An 8,281-nucleotide genomic window follows, 5' to 3' on the forward strand; every position below is an offset into this window, starting at 1 on the left:
ATTGTAAAAAATTGTAATATCACCAACAACTCTATGGCGTGCGAAATGATTTTTTTTTTGTTTCCAACGGACCCAAACATTCTAAAGCAATTGTTAAGTTTTTATGGCCGTATAACCCGGATTAAAACACACGGTATATTTGTGAATACGTTCTGACTTATCGCCTTAATCAAGACGTACTAGAAAACTTTTTTTATATAATTCGATCCAAAGGAGGTTTACATGATCACCCTGATCAAGAAGAGTTCCGATTCCGTTTAAGGTCATACATACTTGGTCGCAACGATGGAGTAGCAAACGTTAAGGTCTATGACACACCGGATTTGGAAAGAACACAAAAGTCTCTTACATTATATTTAGCCAAATAGATGTACCACATGAAGATCCAGAAAGCGGTGAACAGGAAGAACTTATTTGTAAAATATGCTTATGCCAAAATACTTTATTTTCCTTTAATTTATACAAAATTTTTGTTTGTTTATGCTTTACTTTTGTTTTTTTCAAGTACTAGGCTGATGTGACGTACATGCACAGAACGAAAAAAAAATTAAATACTGAATGCGTAAACTATTTTTCTATCATTCTTGATTATGAATAACTCTTATAAGGCTACGTAAAAACATAAAAATCAAAAATAAAAGTTATGAGCAACGAAAAAAAATATTTATTATGAATAACACTTATTGAAAAGCAAAACTTATTTTCATTGAGAATAACTATTATTTAAAGAAACAAAAATCTACAATATAACAGTTATGGCTAAATTTTTTTTTGATATTTCTTATAACAGTTATGTCTCTGGTCAAAAGTATTTTATTTCCATAAGATATTATTAAAATGCAATAATAGAATGGCTCGATAAAATAAACTTAAATTTAATTTTCTGCGGGGGAACCTTGTATGTGGACTATCGAAAAATGTTGTCCAATTTTCTACTACTACTTACTTTATATTAATTTGTGCAAAATTTATTAATATTGCCGCATAATCTACAAATTTATGACTGCTCAAATAGTGTTTCTGGGGGATATTTGTAAAAGGGTTAGGTTAAATGCTGGACCGATAGTATTTTCGGAAACTTTCAATATTTACGGAAACTTTACATTTGGGCAATATCATGTTTTCAACAGGCTGACAGCTATGTCTGTCCGCAGATCGTCTTAGAATTTCATTACGATTCAGAACGTATATACTTTTGTGGGTCTGCGATGAATATTTCGGTGTGTTATGAACGGAATGACAAAATCAGTATACCCCTCATATTTTTGGACAATGGACACAAAAGCCTAAAAATTACGCTTTTTCGAATCATTCGATAACCGGTTTTGTGTATATGTCGAATAATTGATTACTCTAGATATACATACCCTTTAAAACTACAACAAATTTCCGGTACTAATTATATTATTTTTTCGCCGATTTTAATATTTGTATTTATGCGAATGTTATTTTTATGCTGGGCAAAGTATTCAAATCGAAATATAATTTGAAATATTTGATTATAATTTTTAATAAAATCGTACTTAAAAAAATTTAACGGCCACAGGATTTTGTATCAAGCCAAATGAAAGTTTATATTTGAAACTAATTTTGATGGTAGTCATATATGGGCAATTCCATGTCATCGCGCGTGACTTTTGTACACCTATAGAGTGAAATAGATTTTGCAAAAATAAGAGTATCTGAAAAATAAAAATACTATATTTTAAAAAAAATAATAAGTTCTATCGAAACATTGTTATCCAAAAAAATGCGAAATATCGTACGTGACAGAAAACGGAAGTAATTTTGAGGTACATGTAGAAATATGCGAAAATTTGCGAATCGTGAGAGGCATTATTTTTTTTGAATTTTTTGCACTAAACCAAATATTTTTCCTTTACAATCCGTCATATTTAAATAAAAACAATCTTTGGATAATTTTATAATAAATAAAATTTAATATCGTACGTGACATACCGTAAATGGCAGATTTTTCAAGGGTTTTTTGTTTTTACAGTCGTGGTTGTCATCTTGTGGAATTGCCCATATAAAAAATGTGTCTAGAAATAAAGGCTGATGTACTAAACAAAAATAAAACCAATAGGAAAGTATATTCGGTCAAGCCCGACCATATAATAGACTACACTGAGTATGAGCTAATAATAATTCTATTTAAATTTCAATAATATTTTTTCCTGAATGATTTTTGGGCCGAAAATGGTTATTTTTTATGAAATTTTGTCCCGCGATTTTAAATTTTTCTGGACATAACATTTTGAAGACTTTTATTCTCGTTAACATAATTTTCGGAAGTGGGCTTTACATGGGAGCTATTTATTTGTACATAAAATTTATTTGTGGAAAAATTTGGTTGACTATATATTAGGGTATTCAATCGATTAACCGTTAATCGGTTAACCGATTGATTTTTGTAGGTTAACTGTTCGAATAATTTAAAATTGACGATAAGCATATACATCAAAATTTGGTGAATTTCTACTTCCACAAAGTGGGTCAAAAGATCAATAGAAATATAGTTTTAAACACACAAATTTTATTTCTTAACTCGTGAACATTCCCTTCTAGCAATAGTTTTTTGAAGTACAGTTCGAAAACTGAAACTATGGAAATTGGAAACGACTATTTTCTAGAATTTTCTATGATGAACTTTGTCCTAATGAGACGAAGGACGACATGGTAATAGACGAAACTGGAGACATTACTGAAATGAGTCTTTTATCAGAACTTAACGAAACTATTAAAGTATTCATAATCTAAAAAATTCAAAAAGGTCTCGAATGGTATGAAATTGGATATTCTTTATCATGCCTTACTTTCGAATTTTGCAACATCTACAATCAGTGAGAGTATTTTTTCAAGTCAAGTTTTATTAAAAGTAAAACAAAATTGTTTAAAAGGAAAGCATTTAAATTATATTTAAAAGATTATTTCAGAATATCTCCCTAAAATCTTTAAAAAAACTCACATGTGTATATATTTATTTATTGTTTTGTTTAATTGTTATGTTTTGTTTGTTATTTATGGATTTTGTTCTTTTTATTAATAAAATGCTTATATAAGTACAAAAAATTCATGTTTTTCTTTCAAATTAAAATTAAAATTCAAATAGAAATTATTCGGTTAATCGAATAATTTAAAATTGACCGATTAAATCAATACCCCGATTAATTATTTGCTCGATTAACCGATTGAACCAGAAACCCGATTAATTGAATACCCTACTATCTATATAAAACATTTATAACCGAAAAAGTCCTATTTCGGGAGATGGTGGGATGGTGGCTAGTTGAAATAATGGACCTATTTTGACAAGCTGCAATAGGATTCGTCCATTTGCCGAAGATAATACATGTGCCAAATTTTATCAAAATTTCTTCGAAATTGCGATCTGTACTTTGTGACCTACTCGATCGGTATACTTCGGTGGGTTTTAGACTAAGATTTTTGGGTATTACAAACATCAGTATAAACGCATAATACCCTCCCCACTATGGTGCTGTATAAAATATGTGTAATATATGTAAATTTGACTATTTCTATTTATAAACAACATTTATCGTATAAAGGCTCAAATTGTGTATGAATATTAAAAAATGCATATAGATTTAACCATTAGATAAACTTAACATACAGTGCCGGAATTAAATATTCACACAGCATACAGATTTATCTTTAATCGTCCATATTTTTTAAACATACTTACAAATAATTTCTGGAACGTAATACTATTCTCAGACGAAAGTAAGTTTAATATTTTTCAATCGGACGGCAGAGTAAGAGTTTGGAGAAGGCCAAACACTGAATTGGAAAAGAACAATGTAGTAAACACTGCCAAACATGGCGGATGAGGGGTCATGTTGTAGGGTTGTATGGCTGCATCTGATGTAGGAAACTTAGTTTTCATCGACGGTTCAATGGACAAAACTGTGTACCTAAATATTTTAAAAGAAAAACTACTACAGTGCGCTCTAAAGTTAAAGTTTGGGAACATTTCTATTTTCAACAGTACAATGACCCCAAACACACAGCCCATGACGTCCGAATATGGATAGTGTTTCATGTTCCCCACATTCTCCAGACTCCTCCGCAATCACCTGACATGAATCACATAGAACATATGTGGGATAAATTTGGCGGGCGTCTAGGAAAGGACCATATTATTAGTAAGACTCAACTTAAAAATGTCCTGTTACAAGAATCGAAAAATATTGGAGCTGACGTCTCCAAAAAGACTGCCAAGACGATTAAAAGAAGTCATTAAAAATATAGGCTACTCCACAAAATATTAAACTATTTAAAAAAAATATTTTCCTATTAACAATTAGAAACTATGTGAATATTTTTGTCCCCCTTAAAATCGAAGTTCGAAACATTAGATAATTATTTTTCTGAAATGTGCCACCATATATTTTCATAAGTTATATGTAAATAAATATTTTTGTTGAAACCCGTACGAATGTTAGGGCCTTCGTTTATAAAATATGGACGATTAAAGATAAATCTGTATGCTGTGTGAATATTTAAGTCCGGCACTGTATGTATAGCCCATTTTGCCATGTGACGAACATACTTCAGTATTTATGAACATTTAAGCCAATGAGTTGAATTGTATAGTGTCAAGCAAATCTCAACAAACGAGCCCACCAACTATTGACGTAAATATTAAAATATGATCTAATTAGTTTCTCTGTGCTGTAATTACTATATAAATTAAAAGTATTTAGCAAAGAAGAAATATCCAAAAGATTTATTTCAAATATACACAAATATTTAAAGATTTTTAAAATCGCATACGTCAAACAAGCAGCAACCAAAAACTAAGCCAAATTAACAACAGAAGAAAATCCCATAAAAATAAACAAAGACGATTAATTAAAAAAATTAAGATAAATATATAAATGTTTATTCACATATATGCCCATTAAGTCAGACAGAAGTACTTTAGCAGGGATGGAAATGAAATTATTAAAATTACACTTTTTAAGATAGAGTCAAAAACGTGTTGAAAATTAATTAGAATTTTCCTTTTATTAAGGATGCTTTTATCCAACAAACAATAACTTCTAGTTAAAAAATTGTGTAGTGTTACTAATGAGAATAAAAATATGTTCATAGAAATATAAATGTTTAACGTTCAAAAAGTGTCGCATTGTTTTTTTATAGTCTTAACTAATTCAAATATTCAAATAAGTGTTTCTTAGTACAAAAATAAATAGCATTTTCGTTGGCGCCTTAGTTTTCCATTCCTGGCATATAAATACACAAATATATTTTTATTTATTTATTTGAATAAAAAACATTTATAAGCAGTTTTTCACCGTAAATTGTTTGATTTGCTAAATTAGAAAAAACAACGATTTTCCAAAACAAAATACTACTAATACCTAAAAATAAACATTAAAAAAAAGAGAGAACATTTATTAAAACACAATATAATTCAGCACAATAATTAAATTCCTGCTTATTTTTCGTGAGAGAGTGAGTGAGAGCGAGAGACATTCAAATTATATCATCAATATAAGTTTTTACTCCAACAGTAAATGTTTGCATACCTATATGATCATTCAAAGTAACTAATTGCTCTTTTTTGTGATTTAATGAGTAGATATTTTAATAATTCTAAGTGGCAGTATTTCTTGCAAGATCTTTTCTCACACTCATAACAGAGTATGTTTACTCGTAGTGTTTGAGTGTCTGCTGCACACATGTTCATAAGAAATTTCCTCGGTGAATTTTCTTTTCTAAATTTGTTTTTTTAGTTTGGAAATTATACCAATTGTGTTGATTTTTATTAATAACAACAACATGAACAACACTTACAGTGTGTAATTTTACCACTTACGTGTGTTTGATATTAAACATAATCTCCTTTTTTTCTCTATCCATACACATTTAGAATACCATAAAATAGAGACAATGGGAAAGAAATTTATAAATTTAGCATACAATAAACAAGAAAATAAAAATTAAATAAAATGAGTATAAAAACCAAAAGAAACATACTTAAATCCCAACTAATTCAGCAAACATAAAAACCACATAAAAATATTCGCCTAGCTAATATATAGATAACCCAGCAAACAAAAACTGTCAGAAATGTATCATAATATAAATATGGTATTTTGTACAACATCACAAGATAAATTTTGTACTATGTCATTAAATTTTCAATTGATCACATCAAAAATTATCCATACGTAAAGAAAACAATGGATATTTGTGGAAATCTGAAGAGTTTTTCTCAGAAATTTATTTATTCAAATTTATAGCTTTTGTTTTTAAACATTTGTACAATAACGGAGTTCACTATTAAGTGCGAATGGTGTAGCATCATTGCAAATGCAAAATTTTACCGTAATTCAATAACAAAATACACACAAAAACATTTACAATTTTGCATTTGCAATGATGCAAGACCATTCGAACTTAATAAAGAACTCCGCTAATATAAATTTATTCAAAGTATTGCAACATATGAACTCCGAGCCAAAAGAACTGTTCATATTTTGAGGCCACTTACGAATCAAGCCAATATCGGATACTCTATTCTAAAGTAAAGCGTATCCCAAAAAGCGTTCTGCATCGATCTAAACAAATAGTATTCGGACGGGCTAGGTCTGGACTATAAGGCGGGTGAGGCAAAATTCCACACCACTTCATTCTAAATACTTTTTAACAGGTATTGCAAAATGCGGTTTATGATGGAATATTACGGTGTCATATCTGGTCGCATATTCTGCGCATTTCTCAGCCAATGCTCGCTTCAAACGAATCAGTTGCGTTCGGTACAGATTGCCTGTGATGATCTGGCCAGATTTCAGTAGAATATATATTATTTATCTTCGGTGTCGAAGCGGCTAGTTGCTGGGTTTCACGTACAATCTCTTACGCTTCGTGGTATCGTAATGCTTTTGGATGAATCCTGCTGTTTGCAGTGTCTTGTTGAGTTCAACAACAATCTTCATGTAGTAATGCCTCCAATTCTTGGACTTCAAACTTTATTGGTTTGCCTAGGCGATTTTTAAAATTACCACTTCTGAACAGAACAAAACTTCTCTCGCAACTTGAAACCGTAAGCTTTGGTGAACAATCGTTATTCGCGATATTGTGGCAGAAGTATCCAAAAACCCTACAAACATTAAATTTAACTTATTTTCTACCAAATTAAATAATAAAAGCTGGCGAAATATAAGCCCATTAAAAAATCCCTGAAGAATACTTTTTTGACCTTTACAAAACACACGTTTTTTAAAAACTATTTTTTCCCATAGACTTTTAGTTGTTTGGCCCTCAACTGCCCACAACATCTTATACATCAAATTGTAGAATTTTTACACCTCTTTAAACTAAAATATATTGTGGCCGCGGGTTTTTGCATATTTTCGCATATGGATGTGATTTACATAAACATATGACAAAAATTATGAAAAAACGCATTTTGCCAACATGCCATTTTTGACTATTTTATTCACTTATCGTACAAATTAGAGCTAAAATAATGGAACAACATTAGGAACGAAAAGTCAAGTGTTTTTAAGAGAAAACAATATATTCAGCAACGATTTCTGGCTTAAATGGTACTTTTGGTAGATAGGCCAAAAGTTGGTGGTTTCGAAAATTCGAAATATGGCAAAACAGCGTGGAGATCTTTTCAAAATGTCGATCTTCATTAAAAATAACAGGAATCAATAAGAACATTTTGCAAAGATGTGCCACAATTCTCCAAGCTATAAATTCTGGATTTGAAACTGATGCCGTAAAGTTTGAGGAATATGCTGTATAGACAGTCATAAAACTTGTTGAGGAGTATCCCTGGTACTACTTCCCACCATCGGTACACAAAATTCTGATGCATGGAGCTGAGGTGAACAAGCATGCATTAGTGTCAATAGGTGAATTATCGGAGGAAGCAGCTGAAGCGAAAAATAAGGAAATTTAGATTGCAACATACACGAAAAATATCGGGCATAGCTACAAATACATATCTTTTAAATAGGCTCTTTTTAACTTCAGATCCATTTATATCTGGAGCCCGAAACTTACCAATACAGAATACAAGTAGTTAAAGTCAAAGAGTTTTAAATTTGCTTAATACTTGATATATACTATACCTTATATTACTTAATAATACTGTGTGTAATTTTTTAAGTCATGGAAATATAACCATATATGAAATGAAAAATTTACAAAAATTGTTTAAACGAACGAATTTTCATATTGAAATACTTTATTTCAAAAATTATTCAAATAAATCTATAAGCCAATTAACCCTTAAAAG

The sequence above is a fragment of the Calliphora vicina genome, chromosome 1 (assembly GCF_958450345.1).
Source record: "Calliphora vicina chromosome 1, idCalVici1.1, whole genome shotgun sequence".
NCBI lineage: Eukaryota > Metazoa > Arthropoda > Insecta > Diptera > Calliphoridae > Calliphora > Calliphora vicina.